The 7,364-nt window shown below is 43.6% G+C and overlaps 1 long non-coding RNA gene across 1 annotated transcript; it reads right to left on the bottom strand.

Moving 5' to 3' along the window:
- Positions 1-3,104: 3,104 nt before the first annotated feature.
- LOC123059742 (uncharacterized) lies at positions 3,105-6,685 on the bottom strand. The gene is made up of 4 exons (XR_006427539.1): positions 6,056-6,685; positions 5,788-5,882; positions 5,626-5,708; positions 3,105-3,647 (listed from the first exon to the last, which is right to left on the bottom strand). It is a non-coding gene; the product is annotated as an uncharacterized lncRNA (long non-coding RNA).
- Positions 6,686-7,364: the final 679 nt, after the last annotated feature.

The following is a 7,364-nucleotide window of genomic DNA, read 5'->3' as shown; positions in this document are numbered from 1 at the left end:
GAGGGGGGTGGCTTATATAGAGTGCGCCAGGACCCCAGCCAGCCCACGTAGGAGAGGGTTTAAGGGGAGTTAAGTCTGGGGCGTTACTGGTAACGCCCCACATAAAGTGTCTTTACTATCATAAAGCCTACTTTATTACAGGCCGTTGCAGTGCAGAGTGCCTCCTGACCTCCTGGTGGTCGAGTGAGACTTCGTGGTCGAGTCCTTCAAGTCAGTCGAGTGAGTCCCTCGTTGGTCGACTGGAAGGCGACCTCTTCTAAGGGTGTCCTTGGGTAAGGTACTTAGATCAGGTCCATGACCCTACCCTAGGTACATGACCCCATCAGGGAGCGCCTTGGACTGGGGCAGCGGCGTCGATGGTGTGCCAGCTGCTGCACGGAGGCGAGAGCTGTCCGGGCCTCTGAGGGCCCGGCCGGGCCTCTGAGGCCACGGGCCGGGTAGGCTCCTGCTTTGGCGTCCGGCCGGCTACCGTCATGGACGGTGGAGGTGGGGCCCTCCCGTATGCTGACGGTGCTGCTGCCCTAGTCCCGGCTCCTCTTCTTCGTTGTGCAGTCCATCTTCGCGGTGCCGTGGTGAGATAGCGCGGGAAGCTTCGTGTCCGTGTTGGCGCAGGATGGTGGTCGGTTTGGTGGCGTGTTACGGAGTGCCTGAGGTGGAGGATGGGATCGGAAGAAATCTATGTTGGCTTGGCCGACACCGACGCGGTGGCGCCTGAGGGTGCCATCGGACCTTCCTGGAGGGCGTCAGGGCTACCCTTCCTCTCTCCTCGCCGTGTACCGGGGGAAACCCTTAGCAGCAGCGTCGCCATCGTCGCATCCCTTCTTGGAGGTGTTGATTGGTACCAGCGCTTCGGAGTCACGGAGTTTGGTGGGCGATCTCAAGTGGATGTAGCGGCCGTGAGGCTTCGTCGTTTTTGTCGATCCTCCGTTACCGGCATTTGTTTCTTTTCTTTTTTCTCTTTCTTTATTTTGGGCGTGCTTGTGCTGTTTCCGTCCCAGCACTTATCGTTGGTTGTATCGCATAGTTGCTTTGGAATACAAAGCGGGAGAAAACTCTTTTTCTCAAAAACGTTAGTGCCACATTCGAAAGACATACAAAGTTCAACAACGGAGAGGCTTACGTTCGCTCAAACAGTGTTAGATTTGTTCAAGTTTCGAGGTGGAGTCATTTAGAGCCGAGCTTTTAAGAAAGTGCCAATTAAATTTCAATTATTACGCGCATATATTACCGAGTGTCACATTCTATTGTCCACTAACACGTCACTAGCTGACTAGCGTGTGTGTGCGCGCCAAGATAGTTTGTCTTGTTAGGCTACTCATAGTAGGGAGTTTCATATACTAGTATTATATGTATGATATTAGTATATGATGCTACCTTCATAATGCATAGTATCATAGAGTATTATCATAGATTATCTTATTTATTGACATGCATAACACAAAGTAGCATAGCATTTAATATGATACAGTATCTACCTACGTTACTCTAATCCTCTTCCTTTTCTATAATTCTTTGCCACATCAGTGTGTTTGTTATTCTCAAGTGTATGATACTAGCTAAGATACCTCCACTATGGCCAGACTTACGTATTGATCTACTTGCATTCACACTACTATACTGACATTGACACGCATGCGAGATGCCGATTCACCGACTTTAAGCACATTATAGTATAGCTAGCGGCTATTAATAGAAGATGTGTCATGGTTTTCATGTCATGGAAGATAGCAAGAGCGACATAAGATTATTTTTTAGGTGTGTTGATAACCACACGAGACAAAAGAAGGATCAAGCTAAACAAATAGATGTGGCATTTGGGTTAAGCTGTACACCTCCGCCCGCTGCCGATTTCGGGCATAGGTAAAACTAGTACAAATGCCCGTCCATTGCATCGGGCGAAATATTAAGTATAAATTGCTCCACGTGCCATTATGCAATATTTTTGTAATAGAATTTTTGCAAACTTTAAAAATAAGGTCAATGTAACCATTGAGTGTAGCAATTATGATCTTGACACACCGCGGTCTAGCAGTGTTCGTGCAACAGAACTGTAATGACTCAAATTGCTATATTTCCTCTAAAAGAAACAAAACAAAGCAACTTGCAAAAAGTAAGGCTTGACAATGTTTTTATCTGTGGGGATGACCGGCCCTGTTTGTCCTTCCTAGGTTGCGACACCGGAACGACCCAATACAAATTATGGAATGCTGCTAGTAATTACAAATACTTTTTAACAGACATTTTGTCTCATAAGACCACACGTAGCTGAGTGCCTGAGTCAAGCATAAAAGGATATCTCAAACCAGGTCTGTCCAAAATGTCCATTCATGCCCATGTAGCCACATCACACATCAACAAAAGTTCATCCAAATAGAGCTCAGCAAGAAAGGCACATATAATGGCAAACATGGAAACATGAAACGGAAGTACATGACTATAGAATCTATCAAAGAAAAGAAAATACAGCCTTGATGGGGAAACCAGTTCATACTGTTGCACTCCAAAAAAATATTGAAGAAAACCGAGAAGGTCAGCCTCTAGAAAACTTTTGAAGATAAATCAGACTAAAGAGTTATCACTTAGACTCTACCCAAATTGGAGATAAAAGATGTAGTGAACAGTAAGGAAATTCTGTGGTGTGTGCGATTAGACATGCCTAACTTTAAGCTTAAATTAGAATTCATGCATGCGAAATAACATCTCTGTGCAACATGCACGTGCTATTTCTGATACCTTGCTCTGAAGTGTATTAAATTATCAACGGACAATGGCTGCACATGTATTGATTAGGGGTCATCACGGATTGGAAGGAGGTCTACAACAGTACCTTGCTCTGAAGTGTATTTGCTAGGATTTTGATTTGGATAGGTACAAGATCAAGGAGGTCCTTACAGGGGCAGTGGAGAGGTGGGTGAATACCTGCGCTGGGCCGAGCTGGGTACCCAAACATGGCGAGTGGACTGGGACCAAAGCAGCGCGCCGTCCGGGATCCGGGTCCTCTCCTCCGACTTAACCTCTTCATGAAAGAAAGAAAGAAAGAAAGAAAATACCTTGGACCCAAAGAAGCTGAGTATGCACGGCAAGATGTATAGCAACCCCTGAGATGATACGAAACCTCGCCCATTGCTTAATCTCCTGCCAACCAGACGCACAAACAGAGTACACGGAACCAGCATACACATACGCTCTTCATAGCATACAAAAACAGAAGTACCAATTCAAGGAAAATCTTGTAGTACAGTCTATCAGAACACAACATATACACGCATGTACACCATGATCATCACTAAAAACAGGCCACTCCGGCTGGCAAAGAAGTGGCAGCAAAGCTCCCGACAGTACACTTGTCGTCGTCAGGTTTTTCTTTCTATACTTAACATGTAGACCTCAGAGTCATTTACTTATCCATAAGGTACAGTCTCTTGCGATCATCATCTGCGTATCCAGAGTAGCTATTTTGCTGATGAGAGAGCCCCTGTCATCTAGGGTAGGACGCAAGAAGACATCTACCTCTGTCACGGACTCACGGTATCTTTTTCTTCGTCGTCATACACCAGAGCTTGGCTGAAAGACTGCAGTGCAGCGATGAGGACAGAGGAAGCTTCTTCTGTGTCCATGGGATCATCATCTTCAGTTTCTGATTCATCCTGTGACAAAGAGGGATTTCAGTGCATGCAAGAAAAGCTGTGCAAGGCTACAGATTCTGATGATACAACATCAATTTACTTAAGCTCTTACACGGGCAGTGAAGGTCAAGGTGAACCTAAGGAAATATCATAGAAGGCAAAAAAAAGTTGAAAGAAGACGATCAAATTAAAATCATGTAACTAAATACATAGAAGAATCTTCTTATAAATAAATCACGAAACCAATATTTTGTCCGATATTCAAAGAGCTATGTTTGATTGACTCTTCTATATTGTACAATTCTCTATGGCAACAGATAAATGAGAGCCAAAAGAGTATTATTAAAATTGCATGCATGCCTTATCATTCTTGAGAAAATTTGTAGCTCATGCCTCATGACATTTAGAAGAAAATTTTGGATAACATGTAGGTGCTAGCACTTTGCAGAAGGTATCACAAAACATATAATCGCACAACAATGGTTCACATGATTACAGAAAAATTGAGAGAGAGAGAGAGAGAGAGAGAGAGAGAGAGAGAGAGAGAGAGAGAGAGAGAGAAGCAGCAACTGGTTGGAGTTTGAGAAGAACTGCAGCAACGGGTTTGAGAAGAGCTTCAGAAGAAGTGCAGCAGCAGCAGCAGCTCTAGGAGAGATGGGACAGCCATAGCCAGCAATGAGCAGAGAGGAGAGGCAGCAGAGCCAAGGCAAGACTACTACGGAACCTACGACTAAGTCGGACTATATACTTTTACGATTGATGGGCATGCTCGCGACTTCACCCATAATAATTCAAAAAAAGTTGAATCCTTCATTTTTCAAATTTGAGCATTGGCGCATATCCACTGTATGGATTAGTCATATTATCAGGTTGGATAAGTATATTACTCAACCTTCATGAATATTTTCCTTTTGCTTTCTTTTCGGTGTTTTCTTTCTATCTCTCCCACAACCCCCTGTATCCTCTTTTATGTCTCCGCTACAGTTGAGTAATACATGGTTCAGGCCGGCGTAAGCCCGCCGTAGACGAGTCAAAAAAAATTAGTAAATTTGTCACATATACACAGTTTGTCGAACCAATTCCAATAATGATCAATAGACATGCATATCTCTGGAAAAAAAGGAACACACATGCATACAGTGGAAGTGTCTCAAGGGCCAAACTATTGTGGAAACTATCATAGCAGAAATCATATTTTTCTTAATTTGGACTAAAAGAGGATGTACAAATTCTTAAATCTGTAGAAAATTATATATTCATAAAATTCACTAAGTGATTGTGTAGAGAATTATAGATTCATCAAATTCTTAAATCAGTATTTTCATAAAACAACATCTGTTAATTTGGAACTATTTGATGTTGATTGTTCGTAAGCCCATTTAGTTAGAGAAGGTTCTCAATCGGATACCATCCCGCTTTCATTCAATTAGGTTCAGCAAATTCCTGTTATTACCTTGACAGTGCCCACTGCTGGACAGAGTTAATATTTTTGGCAAGAAATCTCTGTCATAAATGAGTCCAAATTTATCTATATGTATTATGTATGTCCCCAATAATAGAAAAACAGTCTGGTCCTCTTCCTCTCTAGCAAATCTTCGTCAGTGACGGGGATATGCCAATAACCTTTCTCCGATTTCTAAGTTTCAGAGGTAAAGGGTGAAACAATTAGAAAGTCAACAAAAGGCTAGATGAATCTGATTGAAGAACAAAAGACAACAGAATATCTTGTTGTGCATAAATCATCAATTATATGTCCAATTAGTACTGTCCAGTTAAAGGTCCAAGCAAGAATCATAGATCTTACAACTGTACTTCCGAAAAGAACCATTCAATGTCAGATTTTTATCATTGATAAACGTCAGAATCTCATATCATACAGTGATAATCCTCCTAGATTAGGATTATACCAAATTAGTGAATGAATAAAATAACTACAATTTGGAGCTTCAAGTAAAACAAACAGTTAACTTAATTCTCTAGTCGACGGCTATGTTGGTACCTGAAGAATCATTCTGCCCCTGCTGTTAGTTCAGTACCTTGGTCCCTCATTCTTGGCGCAGCATCCGATCCCAAATCTCCAACCTGGTAGCGAATTCTGGTCAACAAATAGTAGCATGGAATACTTCTACAACTAACTTAGAATCAGACAAGACATGCTTACCATGTTGGCGTATATGACACTGGAACCACTCATGCAACCATTGTCTAGATGCGTCTCTTTAGGTTCGAAACTCTGAATTTTAGAGATGCACTTCTCTGAAAGCATAAAGATGCCATATCAGACTCAACACTTGGCTCAACAAATCATACAGTTGGGTGCAAATATTTATACTACTTTCATGTGCAAATCCAAGTGAGAGTAGTATATTGGCAATCCATATTTCAGATGGAAACGGGGAAAACAGAAGTGTGATTTTAGAGGTGAATACCTTATCCTCCAGCTCATGGATAAAATAGCCGCAGTCAGATGCGTGCTAGGCGACAGCCTCCTGCTCGGAGGTCGTGGCTCTTCTTCCACCTCCCTCTGCGCCCGTTGATCTAGATGCAACAGGGAGTGCCGCATCCTCGTGCGACAGATCGATTGACCCGACTCCCGCCTCTTCCTCGACCTCTTTGCTGCGTGGGCGGCAAGACGACGACGTGCAAGAGAGGAGTTGGGGAAGAAAGAAAGAAGGAGCGGCAGAGGAGGCATGCGGCTCCCGAGCTCAACGCCGCCTCCCCGCCATGGCCACCGCCCCCTGCAAGCTTGCAGCGCCGTGGTCCGTGGCTTCGACGCCGGCGAACTCCTTGCCCCGGCCGACTCTCCATTTTCTCCTCCTTCATCTCCATGTGCGCCTCCCGCCTCGCTGCTGCCGCTTGATGCCGCGCCCGAGCGCAGCGCTGCCTCGACGCCTCGCTGCTGCATCCCGGGAGCGCAGCGCCGCATCCCCGCCTCGCTGCCGCGAACTGACGCGGCCGCATCTCCCAAGCCCAGCGCCGTCTCCCGCGAGCCCACTCGGAGTTGTCGCCGCCCGCCGCGCTGGAAAGGAACGTCTGGATAAGATAGAATAAAGGACTGCGGGTTGATTTCTTACAAACGTAGGATTTTTTTGTAAAATCAAAACGTTTTCTCAGATCCACTTAAATAGGGACCGCGGGTTGAATTCCCGAAAACAAAAGAACTTTCTGCAAAATTGCTAACGACGTATTACCAAAAGCATTAGCTGCTTTATTAGTAGGGAAAGATAACAAAGTCTTCAGCTTGTGATCTTAAATTCAGCACTAAGTAAACAAAATTACGTCACCATGTTTCCTCTGAAACCCTTGTAAAGTAATATAAGCACCTTTTTTTTTGTTTTAGATGGCCTTAAGATACCGAAGATAAGCAGAGAAGTGTTATTTAGTAGAAACTATCCATGGAAATCTATGTAAAATGGCGTGGATATAAAAATCATACACTATACTACTAGTACATAAGTTGTGTAAAAATGTTGCATCTCAATCTTCACACAGTAACTGATTTTTATGATTTTAGTAGACGCGGTGCACGTGGTTATTATTTTATAAAATTTAGCATTGGATTTTTTTACCAAACACGTAAATTCATACCTTTTTCATTATTTCCCAAACATAGAATAATGTTTTTTCTTAAGGTATTAGAAAGGGGTTTTAGATGTGCCCAACTTTTAAGAATGGGCCCTCGATGAAGGTGTCCATACTTCAACCATAAATACTTTCCTTCCTTGAAGTAGTCTAGCA

This window comes from Triticum aestivum, chromosome 3A (assembly GCF_018294505.1).
Source record: "Triticum aestivum cultivar Chinese Spring chromosome 3A, IWGSC CS RefSeq v2.1, whole genome shotgun sequence".
Classification (NCBI taxonomy): domain Eukaryota; kingdom Viridiplantae; phylum Streptophyta; class Magnoliopsida; order Poales; family Poaceae; genus Triticum; species Triticum aestivum.
The sequence above is the reverse complement of the archived record's forward strand: the minus strand, read 5'-3'. Positions and strand labels throughout refer to the sequence as shown.